Consider the following 14,781-nt stretch of genomic DNA (forward strand, 5'->3'; position numbering starts at 1 on the left):
TTGTTTTATGTTATTGTTAACCACCCAGAGATGAAAGTTTGGGGTGGTGAACAAATCTGATAGATAGATAGACAGACAGAAATAATGCTCTTCTTTGGGAGAAAGCATATTCTTACTCTCTGTAAAGAATTTATTTCAGTCTCCTCCAATACCAAATGCCACCAATATGAAAGAAAACTGCGGCCAGGAAGAGAACACAAGGTTATTTTCCCAGAAGCATATTCTACCCCCTAATTTTTTTAAAAAACCAAAATCCAGCTCAAGTAAGAGTATGCACACCATTGGCAGAGATCCCTCTTTCCAGTTGCCTTCAGCTTTGGTCTATCTCCCACCCCGTGCACAAGCAGGGGAGAAGCATTTTTGCTTTCAAAAAGTAAAATTACTTGGCTGAACAGACAAGGCAGTTTTAAATGGCAAAGTGCCTGCCTTGTCCACTCTGCGAGGTGACTAGCTACAAAAAAACCTCTGGTTGTGTGTGCACATCTCCCCCACCCGCATATATAACTGTTTAGGACTGCAGCCCAGAGATACCCTTTCGTACTAGCCCCCATTCTGTCGTCAAGGTTTTGTTCCCATCTCTGCTTTATTCATACTTTTTTTATTATAGCAAAAATTGCACACTTGTGACAAAATTCTACAAGGGACATAATCGCTAATTAAAGTAGGGTTTCTAAAGTGTATGCATGTTTTATCTATGCTGACATTAGGCTGTATTGCAACACTCCTACTATGTTTTGAACCACTTGTCACATCTGGCAGACAGCAGTGGAAGTGGAATACTGGAAGGGATCTGGCGAGGCTGTTTCCACGTGTTCAGGAATGCACTCGTAGAAGGGCCAAGACCAGTTGGCAGAGGCGTAACTGGGGAAAACGGCGCCCAGGGCAAGCTCTGCCCCTGAAATTGCACCCCCCGCCCCCCCACATACCTGCGCCCTGGCCGGAGTGAGCACGGCGGCGGCGGCGGGTGGCGGCAGATCGCATGGCGGTGGTGGGCGGTGGCGGATCGTGTGCCCCTGGGATGGCTTGTGGTGGCGTGGGAGTGAGCGCGGTGGTGGCAGGCTGCCACAGATCACGCGGCGGTGGCGGGCAGCGGCGGTGAGCACAGTGGTGGTGGGCGGCGGCGGATCGCCGAGTGCAGAGCGACGCCGAGGCCTGCTGTCTGGCCCGGCATCGCATCCCAACTGCAAGGCGCGCCTGCGCAGTTCATTCTATGAACTGTGCAGGCGCGCCTGTGCAGTTGGGAAGCGACGCCGGGCCAGACGGCAGGCCTCGGTGTCGCTCTGCACTCGGCGATCCATCGCCGCCCGCCACTGCTGCGTTCACTCCCGCCGCCGCCACCCGCCACCGCCGCCGCCCGCCACCGCCGCGCTCACTCCCACACCGCCACAAGCCATGGGGCACATGATCCGCCGCCGCTCGCCACCGCCGTGCGATCCAGGGGGGATCGGGGGGGTCATGGCACTTTTTGGCGCCCCCCCACATGACCCACCAAAGTGGCGCCCAGGGCACATGCCCAGCCTGCCCCCCCTTATAGTTACGCATCTGCCAGTTGGCTGAGTTGATGGTCATTGCCCGGCAGTGGACTGCAGGATGCTGAGATGCGCAGGCTGGCAGAGCTGTGTTCCTGTAATTCACTTGCCTGCCCTTGGCCCAGTCACAGCTTACCTGACTCTACTCGCTCTTCACCGAAGTCCTATTAATTTACAGGTAGAACCAACACTTTCTGTGTCACAATATTTAGCCTGGCTGAACAGCCATGAAATCTTCCCTGCTCCTGTCAATGGCCAGACAAAGCCAACTGGCTCGTTAGGTTTATCCAGCTGTGGCTGTGCACATCATCTTTTCTCTTGCGGCCTGGCCAGTCTTACACTTCTCGCTTCAGCAGCTCAAGTGAGTGCCTCTGAAAAGGCACCCACTGGGCTGCTCTATCTTCCAGCACCACCTGCATCGTCCAACCTGCGCGCCTTCCCTCGTGTGCTTTTGTTTGCATTCACTAGCTCTGCTTTTGTGCACCAGCCGTGGTCTCTTTGACAGACTGGCGTCTTTTGATCACCTCTTCCAGCAAAGAGTGGGCTAGCTGTTTGGAAGAGCTGGAAGCTGATTCATTCTCTTATCTTTCTCTCTGATAATTATCTTTCTCCCCCACCACTCCCTTTTTCTTTTCTGACTTGAGAGCCAAATGACAGCTCCTCCCTTCCATCCAGGGACCCCAGAAGGCATCAATGAAGAGATGGGTTTCATTTTTGCAGTTTTGCAATCATATTCTTCTGGTAGGCTCCATTAAAATCTCTCTCTCTCTCTTGCTGTGCTTATCCATCTCAGAAGGCAGAGTTTCATCTCTTTTGACTGTTTGAAAGCTGAGCTATTCCCCAGGGATATCTACAGTCCAAAATGCATCTGAGATGAGTGGGAGAATCATGAATATTGCTGTCAGTTCAAGTTTTTCCTACAGAAATTAAAGAAGGTGCAAGAAGATGTGTAACTAGGGAGCAACTAAGGTTTTTAGATTGTGAACTGTTTGGGGACAGAGAGCCATTTATTTATTTATTTATTTGTAAACCACTTTGGGAACTTTTGTTGAAACACAATATATCAATAGTCATTGTATTTGTATTCATGCTGGGCGCTGTGGTTTTGCTTGGAGGCTGCACAGTTGTCACTAATCCATCCAGATTACAATGCCTATAACAGGCTGGCATTTGTGTTGCTGGTAAACCACTGTTACTTGTTCCCAAACTGCTACATTCATTTTTGGAAAATGAAAAATCCTGCCTCCCTGTGCACAGCTTTTGTACCCATTTGCTGCAGGGTGGTGTTTGTGTTTTTGGCTGGTGCCTGTGTCATAACCCGGTTTCAACCAGCCCCATGATCTGACAAACCTTCTGCCGCCACCAAGTAGATTTCTTTATTTTTACTGGCTGACTCTACTAAGCAGCCCTTCGGATCTCAAACTTACCCTAGGTAGAGTGCTGAGGCATGTGGTGTGGGGAATACAGATAGAGACTAGAAGTGCTGAACCAAAACAGTGAACACTTTTACTAAAAACAAAAATATCCCAATACAAACAATAGGCTTTGGGCAAAATCTTATATATATCGCTATAAAAGCTGAAATAAACACAACAGCTAAGCTGCACTTAATACTGTAGCCTAACCAAAGTCTACAGTAGTAGCTTCTGGTCATCTCTCACTCTCTGTTCTGCATTTGGCCGCTGCCCCCAACTTTCTACTAGGCCTGCAGCAGACTTTGCTCTTTCTCTGCTCAGCCATGGCAGATTCAGCCCCTCAGAGAGATTTCAGCTCTGATTCAAGCTCTCAGCTCTCTATTCAACAACTTTCAGTTCCAAGTGAGTTCAGCAGCTCTCAGATTCCTAGCTTCTGGTGATTTCAGCCGCTCAAACAAAGCATATCTAGCTGCTAAAACTTCCCTCCCTATATATTTGTAACCAGAGGCGCTCTTACGCCTGGACTTCAGGGCCAATGTCCAAGGCTTCCACACCCCTGGGCCCTTGGGGCCCCCCAAATTGACTTAAATCTGTCCTGGGTGGTGTGGTTTGTGTCCTCAAGAACCTATGTGTTAAAAAATGATGCTTAACTTGCAGTGGGGGGTGGCGGCTCCAAAGACCTTTGGATCCAGGCTTAAAATTACCTAGGTACACCTCTGTTTATAACGCCACCCTTTTCTTTAATCAGGGCTAGCAAATATTAGACAAAAATGTACAGAATCCAGACAGAACAGTTTACAGTTCAAAAAGCAAGCTTGCACTTATAACCTTTTGCAAACTCAACTAAAACTGGGGGCTACGCAGCCATTTTTAACATAAAGGTAAAGTGTGCTGTCAAGTCGATTTCAATTCCTGGCTCCCACAGAGCCCTGTGGTTGTCTTTGGTAGAATACAGGCGGGGTTTACCATTGCCTCCTCCTGCACAATATGAGATGATGCCTTTCAGCATCTTCCTATATTGCTGCTGCCTGATATAGTAGCAGCTGGGATTCGAACTGGCAACCTTCTGCTTGTTAGTCAAGCATTTCCCTGCTATACCACTCATGGCATACAACATACAACAGCAAAAATGAAGGATTAAGCTTCATCCTTCGCAGCCTGTGAAATCACTCTGAGCTGCACCACAAGCCCTTTCTCATCTTACTTTCGGGGAAACAGGGTATCCATGCCATTTTGAATGTTTTGCCATTTCAAATTCTTTTTTATTTGTTTTCTGCCCTTTCTTTTTCTTTCATAGGCTGTATATGCATGCACATTCTCTTGTGCTGAGGCCTAGGCCTCCAACAATCTAGAAAAAATATTCCCCTGGAGCAAGATTTCCTCCAACAGCAAGGATATTCCTGCCACTTTCTATTTTACAATGCCAAGGACTTCATTAAACAATTCCAAATAAAGTTTTACTCCCCTTGAAAATGGCATCATGTGTAACAGTTACATTAATAGAACATTTTGGTTGACCGAAGTATTGGGCAGTCAGAGAAACAGGCACATGAGGATATTCTGTACATCTCTTTTTGAGAACTGTTGAATTACCTGAGGGGATCTCTTCCATAAAATAACAACAACAACAACAACAACAACAACAACAACAATAATAATAACAACAACAACAACGCTAGATCATAAGACCAGGAAAATAATGACCATCAATCATGCTCTGTACTCCCGCAGTGATGTAGATAGGCTATACCTCCCTCGCAGCTCAGGTGGAAGAGGAATGCTGCAAGTCCATCAAACAGTAGAGGAGGAGAAAAAAGGCCTTGAAGAATATATCAAGGACAGTGAAGAAGATGCATTTAAAATGGTCAATAACGAGAAACTATTCAACACCAAATGAAACAAAGCAGGCCTACAAGAAAGAACAAGTCAAGAACCGAGCAGAAAAATGGAAAAATAAGCCACTGCATGGTCAATATTTGCACAATATAAGTGAAAAATCAGACATCACCAAGACCTGGCAATGGCTTAAGAATGGCAACTTGAAGAAAGAAACAGAGGGTCTAATATTGGTTACACAAGAACAGGCACTAAGAACAAATGCAATAAGAGCAAAAGTAGAAAAATCAACAACAAACAGCAAGTGCCGCCTTTGTAAAGAAGCAGATGAAACAGTGGACCACAGACTGACTACAAACAAAGACATGACAAGGTAGCAGGGATGATACACTGGAACATCTGCAAAAAATACAAGCTACCTGTAGCCAAAAATTGGTGGGACCATAAAATTGAAAAAGTGGTAGAAAATGAAGATGCAAAAATATTATGGGACTTCCGACTACAAACAGACAAACATCTGCCACACAATACACCAGATATAACTGTAATCGAGAAGAAGGAAAAACAAGTTAAAATAATCGACATAGCAATACCAGGGGATAGCAGAATAGAAGAAAAAGAAATAGAAAAAATCACCAAATACAAAGATCTACAAATTGATATTGAAAGGTTGTGGCAGAAAAAGACCAAAATAATTCCAGTGGTAATTGGCACCCTAGGTGCAATTCCAAAACAACTTGAATAGCACCTCAACACCATAGGGGCCACAGAAATCACTATCAGCCAATTACAAAAAGCAACTTTACTGGGAACAGCCTATATTTTGCGACGATATCTATAATAACCAACAGTATTGACGATAAAATTCAGCCATCCCAGGTCCTTGGGAAGGACTTGATGTCTGGATGAAACAAACCAGTCAATAGCACCTGTCTGACTGTGTAAACAAGAAATAATAGGCTTAAACACCTAACAAGCCTTCATAAACAACTATCAAAACAGTTCAATCACATTTTGCAAGGAGGTGATATTGAACAATGGCTAACAACTGGGAAAGCAGTATAAAACAAACCAGTCAATAACACCTGTCTGACTGTGTAAACAACAACAATATCATCATCATCATCATCATCATCATCATCATCATCATCATCATTTGTTAGCTGCCCCATAACCAATTGTTCCACTCCATATTAGTCTGTTGCAGGAAAAATAACTTTAATATGTCTTGTGGCACATTCAAGACTAACAATTATTGTAGCACAGGCTTTCACAGACTACCATCCGCTTAATCAGATTGATTAGGTCAGAGGCTGAGAGGATGGGTGGACACTAAAGAAGTAGCCTTGAAGCTGCAGAAAAGCCAGACTGTGTGCAAAGCATCACTGTGTAATCCTTTCCTCCACGATTGGCTACAATCTCCAGCGGGGTGTGACAACCACAATCGTGCATTTTCCTGGCGGCCACAGAGCCCTGTGGTTTTCTTTGGTAGAATACCAGAGGGGTTTACCATTGCCTCCTCCCAGACAGTATCAGATGATGTCTAGCATCTTCCTATATCGCTGCTGCCTGATATAGTACCAGCAGGAATTCGAACTGGCAACCTTCTGCTTGTTAGTCAAGCATTTCCTCACTGTGTCACTTAAGGTGATGGGATATACAGTACATTGTATACAGTGCATTATCTTAAATAAAACCAAGAAATAAAGCCTCTGGGAATAACTTAAGGTATACAGACAAAATGGTGAAAAAATAAAGACTGACACCTTAACCCTAGACACATTTACCTGGAAGTAAATCTCACTGTTTTCAAAGGAATTTATTTCCAAGTTTGCATCTACTTCAGTTTCAACATTAGACACAATTCACTTAATCTGAGACACTCCTTTTAAGAAATGAGATTGTTCCTGCCCTAGAGAATACCCATGATCCCAGGCAGGATGTTAGCTTGGGGCTCTCTCTGCTATGTGTGTAAGTTCACACTGTTCTTCTGTAATGAGTCAGGCAGCTGGGCTGGGAGGAAGGCATATCTCAGATCTCCAGATGTTCTAGCAAGTTTGTTGTATTGTGGACTCAGGTGATCAAAGCTCCTTGTTGCCTGCTGATATGCAGATGTCAACTACAGGGGAGCCAGGAGGAAAGAAATGCCACCTTCTCAAACTGTTGCTGAGACTACTAGCCTTGAGCCCAAACCAGCTGGTCATTTTTTCAAAAAGATGGCTCATTGCCAGAATGTAAGCAGCAATAATTACCTGATCCTTGAGTATGAATTTGCTGAAGTATCTGTCATCTTTAATAAACCACACTAGTGTTTATCAAAATGTACAATATTATTTTAAACTATAGTGTAAGTTGTGGTGTGGGATGCCTCAAATGTGCACCTCTGTTCTGGTGTTCCACCAGGGTCCTCCATGGTCAGTTCTACTCGGTATACCACACTGTTGGCCTTCATGGGTCTCAGTCAGTGATTGTATCCCCGATTGGTCACTATCCACTCCATTATTATTTTAAGGATGAAATTGTTCTCCCAAATTTGCTATTCTTCTTCTTATCAGTTTCACCTGCACAGTGGTTTCCTCAAACAAAGTCTATGTCCTTTAAGTCCTAATGGCTAACAGGACAAGCTTTAGTGTCAGGAAATGCTGCTTAGGGGTATGGCCACTGGTCATACCCAAATCTAGGCTTAGAGGGTATGCAGAAGCAGAAAGAGCTGGAAGCTGCCAGAGCAGTAAACTAGAGCCTGAAATGCAGCAAGTCTGGTGAGCAAGCAAGAACTGAAGGCAAAGCACCTAAGCCTCTGTCACATAGGCTCTCTGTACAAGCAGTGTGGAGAACTGTAAGGGGTTTGGTGGGGAGAGCGGGTCAAGCCCGCTCTCCCCACACATGAGCATCTGCGTAGCCCTGGGTGGCCAAATTGACCACCTATACGATTACCAGTTCCGTCATGGAGCTAGTAGGGGCAGTGGGAATTGGGGGCCACCTGGCCCCCAGAAGTCCCAGAATGCCCCGTGGAAGTATGTGGGGCATTCTGGGGTGACACCTGAGGCTGGGAGCTTGTTGTAGCCTTGCGGTTGGGGGTCTCCTCATGAGTCGCCACGGTGCAGAGCCGTGCTGCGGTGACTCACAATCAAAAGAATGGGGGTAGCAAAGCGCTCGCTCCGCTAACCTCGTTTTAGGGGAGGGGTATTTTGGAGGGCTAGCAGCCAGAAGCCGTGAGGCTCCCAGTGCTGCCCATGACCTTCCCAAACTGGGCTAGGCTCCCTTAGCCCAGTCTGGGGAGGTTGTGAGAACAGCCTCACAGTCTGGTAATAAGCTCTGTGAATAAGGGGGGAAGGCAAGCAAACCAAGTTCTTGCTTCTCCCACCTTTGGGACTTTACCAAATGGAAGTCGTTATTCCCTGGCTGCTGCCTCCAATCAACAGCCCATAGTTTCTCTCAGTTTCCAACAATAACCCAGGTAGAGTAGAATGACAAGAATGTGCGAGGTGGGGAACAGAATTCAGAGACCCCCAGTGATCTGAACAAAGTTATGTACTTAGAAAGAAAAACAAAGCAGTCCAATTTATATACTTAGAAATTGTTTTCTGACTATTTTATTTAAAAACTATATGAGCAAAGGATAATAAAACAAAGTAGGATAAACCCATTCAACTATCCTGTTTAATATTGTGTTCCTTATTCAGCTACCCTCACCAGGTCCTCAGGCTTTGGGCTTTCTTCTTCCTACAATACCTCTGATCCCTTTTTCTCTGGCTTTCTTCCTTTGGCTCCTTCTGGCAATCTCTCACGCTGAAGAGAGACTGAGACTTCTGGCGGGTCTGTGGGGAGAGTGGGCTTAGCCCATTCTCCCTGCAGATGATAATGCCTGCAGCCCTAGGTGGCCGATTGGCCGCCCACACGACTAATGACTCCATTGCGGAGCCAGTGCGGGCTGTGGAGATCGGGGGCTGTGTGGCCCCCAGAAGTTCCAGGATGCTCCTTGTGAGCACGCAGGGCATTCTGGAGAGAACCCCGAGTCTGGGAGGATGGTTGCGGCCGCCTGGTTGGGGGTCTACTTGTGTGTCGCTGTGCGCTGTGGTGGCACACGAGCAAAACTAACCTCATTTAAGGGGAGGGGGAATTAGGCGGGCTAGCCTCCTTGGAGCCACCGGGCTTGCCTGCAAGTCCGGTGGTTCAGACAATCCGTAGAAAGTGGGCTAGGCTCCCTTAGCCCACTTTCTACTGATCATGGGAATAGCTTCTCTCACTCTCACTAAAGCACCTTTCTAAACGCTGCTTTTTATAGCCTAAAGCTAACCACCAAATCCCCAAAGTAACAAATCAGGCAGGCAGGTGTTGCATTCTTGGTTTCTGTTTCCTGAGCTAACCTTTTCACCTCAGAATATAACTAATTTCCTAAGCTAACCTTTTGAACTCAGTTTGTAAATGATTTCCTATGCTAACCTTTTGACCTTAGGCTGCCATTTTAAAACATACAACATTACCATAACAGAACACAAAATGGAGGTCTTTATCTCAATCCTTCACAGCTTCATACTAGGCCTGGTGAATCCAGATGCTTCCAACTACCTGCCAGTGCCAGTTATAGGGACTGATATTGCACACTCACTTTCTGTGCTTGAAGAAGGTTAGGAACATAGGAAACTGCCATATACTGAGTCAGACTATTGGTCCATCTAGCTCAGTATTGTCTTCACAGACTGGCAGTGGCTTCTCCAATGTTGCAGGAAAGGAATCTCTCTCAGCCCTATCTTGGAGAAGCCAGGGAGGGAACTTGAAAACCTCTGCTCTTCCCAGAGTGGCTCCATCCCCTGAGGGGAATATCTTGCAGTGCTCACACATCAAGTCTCCCATTCATATGCAACCAGGGCAGACCCTGCTTAGCTATGGGGACAAGTCATGCTTGTTACCAAAAGACCAGCTCTCCTCTTTTCAGGTTTTGAGGCATGAGCCGTAGTCTGATTCCCAGGTACTTCATCAAGTTGGGTTTCAGCCTCCAAGCAGAAGGCTCCCAGTTCAGCTTCTGACACTTGGGTCAAACTCACAGACACACAAGCTCAGGCTCTCATCTCTATCTTATAAGTGGGATATTATGGATGGAATAGTAAGCACAAGGAAATAGAGAATTCAGGTTCAAGGAAAGGGCCCTAATCTCCCTCTTTTGGATATTAAAAAGGAGACAAATTTCTGCCTCTTCCTACAGGCCTTGGACATGAAATGTCTTCCTAAGTCATAGGAGAAAACATTGAGGCTATTCACACGACGACTCGAAAGCGGGCTAAGGGAGCCAAGCCTGCTTTTGAGCAGTCGTGTGAACCACCGAGAGCTGTGGGGCTCCTGGTGGTTGGTTCGCTTAATCCCCCTCCCGCTTAAACGAGGTTAGCTGAGTGAGTGCTCAGCTAACCCCCTTTTGGCAATCATGAGTCACCACAGCATGACTCCACGCCATGGCGACTCGTGAGGAGACCCCCAAATGGGACACTCCAACCAGCCTCCAGGCCTCGGGGGTCTCTCCTGGGACTTCTGGTGGTCGGGCAGCCCCTGATCCCTGCCACCCTACCAGCTCTGTGACAGAGCCAGTAATTGTGTGGGTGGCCGATCTGGCTGCCTAGGGATGGCTCCCTGCTCATGTGCACTTAGAATTGGCTAAGTCCACTCTCCCCACAAACTACTTCCAAGTGCTTCACTCTGATCATGTGAAGTGCCTCATTTTCTCCTTGTCATACCTTGTCATTATTATTTAGCAGTTGCATGAGAGTGACACTTAAAGAGCAAACAAACTGGGGAAATATGCTTCATATGCGAAATTATAGGCTTGGCTTTGAGGAATATTAAGCCACTCTCACTCTTGTGGTGGTTAGATGCTTCTTCAGCATCTCTGTTCCAAAACAAAGCGTTGCCTGTATAGCCACTCCATCTATATGTGAGGTGAAAATGGAAATAAATGTGGGCACTTGAAACATGGACACTGTAGTGCAGTTGCTATGAACTGCAAATGCTCCTTACCCTCACAGACCTGTAACATATTCCTTATTTATGGCGGAAGTATCACTTCATGATGAGGGACTCACCAACACCACTCAGAGATAAGGAAATAGGACCATTTATTTATTCAATTTATATACCTCAGGGCAGTTTACAACAGAATAAAAACAATTAAAACCAGTTAACAATTAAAATCAAAACTATAAAAACAGAATAAAACCAATTAAACATCCAAACAGCTAAAAATCCTAGAAAACTAGGACAAACATTTAAAACAATTTAAAACAGTTTATAGCAGTTTAAAAACCCCGGAAAGCCAGTTTTAAAGGCTCTCCTGAAAGACAGTAATGAACTCAAATTATGGATTTCTGCCGGGAGTGCATTCCACAGCCCAGGAGCAGCTACAGAGAAGGCCCGCCTCTGAGTCGCCACCAGACGAACCGGTGGTAACTAGAGACGGACCTCCGCAGATGACCTTAATGTGTGGTGGGGATCATATCGTCATTGGGAAAAGCTTTGAAGTGTGGAAATGCGTATTTCATTACCCTTATTATACCGTCTGACTTGATATTGTGAAAAATATTGGGGGCGGGGAATCCCCTGGAATAGCTTCAGAGTTCGCAACCCTATATAATAGCTATACCCTCAGATGAACTGAAGTCCACAGAACACACACCCTGGTGTTTCTTCATCCAACCATCTGCTCACACCACATTTTTAATGAGGTACAAATATCTTAGTACAAAATTAATGCATATCATATATGCATAAATCACAGTTTCCCATGTAAAAATACATGCAGCTGGCACCCTGGTTCTTTACTGGCCTTTAGGAAAGAAGGATTTTAAAAGGGAAAGTAACAATGTATATGTGTGAGCCCTGGACAACTGACATGATTGATATATGCATTTTGTACTTTGGTATCTGTACCCAAGAACAATATGTAATGTGAGAAGCAACCCTTAGTGGTAGCTGTAACTTTTGGAGAACTCTTAGAGTTGTTTGTTTTTCACATGTTCTTTCTCTATAGTATCTGTATGGTCTTTTTCCTATTTGGCTGCTGCCGCAAAATCTCCTCCTCCGTCCTTTCGGGACTAGGCTGAAACAGCCCATGAAAACCTGACACTCTCAGCTCCTTTGTTTGCTGTGAAGAAGCCAGAAATGCATTGTGAGACACACATTGCAAACATCTCATCTGCAGCCTGCATTCAAGATTTTAGAGACCTGACAGGTCATCACTATGTGCACTGAAACAAACATTTTCATGTGAAATTTCCTGGGGTGTAGCAAGGTTGGATTGGGCCGTGGCTGGCACCAGGGGTGGATTAAGCCTTTTGCCGCTCATAGGCGGCCAAGGATTTGCTGCCCCTTTCTGGACAGCCGCAGGCCCACAGTGGGGACTGGGGCAAGTCCCTCTTTTTTCTTTCTGAAAAACGCCACTGTGCAATGGGATGGGGGCAGCAAAGGCTTCAGCGGTGGCTGCAGCAAGTGTGTGTGGGGGGGGGTGAGGGGGAAAGACCCCCCCCATTACCTTTAAAATGCCTCTGCCTGTGTGCCACCAGCAGGATGGGGTGGCATCAGTTGCAACGGAAGGGTGGTGGTGGGAGGGGAAAGTTCCTTCTTTTAGCAATGCCCGCTGCTGCGTGGAAGGATGGGGCAGCAAGGGTGGTGAGGGAGAGCTCCTTCCAGATCCCCTCCTCTCTTTGAAATGACTGCACGCCCCGGCTGCATTCCGTTATGGGCCTTTTCGGCCAAAATTTGCCGCTTCTCAAATTTTGCCGCCATAGGCAAGTGCCTACTGTGCCTCTCCTTAAATCCCCCACTGGCTGGGACAAAAAGTGCCTTGACTTCTCACATCCTTTCTTTCTTCTTTGGAGAGACAGGAGGGGGGGAAACAATGAACACGCTGTCGCTCAGCTGATGGGCCCCCTCTCTTCCCTCAGGGCCCAGGGACATTTGTCCCCACTTCTTTATTCAATTATAGCTGTGTCCCTGGAAGTTCCCCCTGCTTTCCTGTGCATTCACACATTTTGTTCAGTTTCCTGGCCTTATGTTCTTACAACTCGGTGTAATGATTTCTTGAAGAGACCCTGAGCTTCAACATATGCAAACCATTGATCCCACTTGTAAAGATTTCCCCCATTCACTTCAAGGATGGTAACAGCCATTTGGGTGCATTTAGAGTTGCCATGCCCCCCGGAATTTCGGGTTTCCCCTGGATTTTAAACATCTTACCCAGATTGCTTAGGCTACCCGGATTCACCCAGATTCCAGATTTTATTTTATTTTTGTTAAAAGCAAAGCTCTAGCCCTTGTAGAAGCGGAGTTATGGAGCAAAACATGCAGTCACTATTCTGCTCAAAAATTATTTTCAAGCCAATTTACATAATATGCAAATTAGGCACCCGAATTTGGAAAGCCGGAATATGGCAACCCTAGGTGCATTGTGCAAGAAGATTAGGCTCACAGATTTGCCCTCTCTGCTAAAAGAAATGAGAAAGGCAACATATGAGAATCTCCATGTGTAAACTGGTACTCAAAGTCAAGGGATTGGTTTCTTTGGTTCCATATTGGTTTCACACAGCATGGCTCTGGGTGAAAGCTGCATTGTAATGCTTTTGAGCTTGTTCTTTTACGTAACATTAGCAACTTTTTGTTTTGAGCCTACGATTTGCACATGACCCTATAAAGTGGTATCTTTTGACAACACAGTTTATAAGGGAATCAAAACTTCCTATTTTATTGATATTATTTTCTTTCACACACAAATTTACTGTCTCCTCCTGATTTCCCAGTTCTGACACTCCCAGCGTTGCCATAACAACAGGCGTTAAGAGCTTGTTGACATTGCCCTGTTGTGCTAATTGCACAATTTCCTACTGCTGTTACGAGCCAGTTGTTCCTTTTAAAAAACTGAAATTGCTTTTGGCTGGTCCATTTGTTACTTCGCTGCCTCCTTGGGCCTGGTAAGGGGCTTAAAGGAGAGAACAAATCAACCAGAAAAGCCCCAGGGAAAGATGGCTTAGCCCTGCTGAGAGTGGGTCTAGTGGATGGATGCATGGCAGACAAAACCGCTATGGGGCTGCTGGCACCTTCATATCTGTCAACAGAGGAAAATAGGTGCTTTTGTTTTACACAAAGTAAACAAGGGATTCACATGATGGCTTTGAGAAAGGCAAGCAAACCATTTTTCCGCAGAGGGGCAGTATGCCTTGTTAACGACCTTTGGTAATATAGCTTCTGAATATACTGTATGAAACCTTGCGGTATAAGGTATCTCTGAGCAAGGAGGCACCTTTTAAAGTGGTGATTCTCTTATATTTAGTAAGGGGAGAGCAACTGGCTCTATCCAACCCCAACAAAGCATCTCTCCAGTGGCTGTTGCTGGGGTCTACCTTATGCTTCTTTTTAGATTGTGAGCCCTTTGGGGACAGGGGACCATCTTATTTTTGATGTATTCATTTTTCTATGTAAACCACTTGGGGCCTTTGGTTTAAAAGCAGAATATAAATACTAGTAATAGTAGTAAACTTGTGCTTACAAGGATGCATGTAAGAGCAGGAAGGATTGCAGTAGCAAAGCCCACCCTTACCACAAATGTCTTTGTATGCATATATGCAACATATTGAAATGGATTTGAGGTTATGATTATGCAAGCTACCTGGCCAATTCCTTTGTTAACTAACAAATAGCTCTGGGGCCACTGGATGTTCCAGAATAAGGCACAAATGACTCTTCCCCCCTCAGGTTACTGGAAGACCATTATGACTGAGAGTCTGGCAAAGAGTCATGCTCACTTGATGGGAGGGGCTAAGGCAGGGGTTCTCAACCTTGGGTCCCCAGATGTTGCTGGACTTCAACTCCCATAATCCCCAACCAAAGACCACTGGGGCTGGGGATTATGGGAGATGAAGTCCAACAACATCTGAGGACCCAAGGTTGAGAATCCCTGGGCTAAGGGAAGAGTAACAGCATTCCCCTCCTTTCTTCCCCACTGCCAAAGGTAGTGAGTAAGA

This window comes from Hemicordylus capensis, chromosome 1, assembly GCF_027244095.1.
Source record: "Hemicordylus capensis ecotype Gifberg chromosome 1, rHemCap1.1.pri, whole genome shotgun sequence".
In the NCBI taxonomy this organism is placed as follows: Eukaryota; Metazoa; Chordata; class Lepidosauria; order Squamata; family Cordylidae; genus Hemicordylus; species Hemicordylus capensis.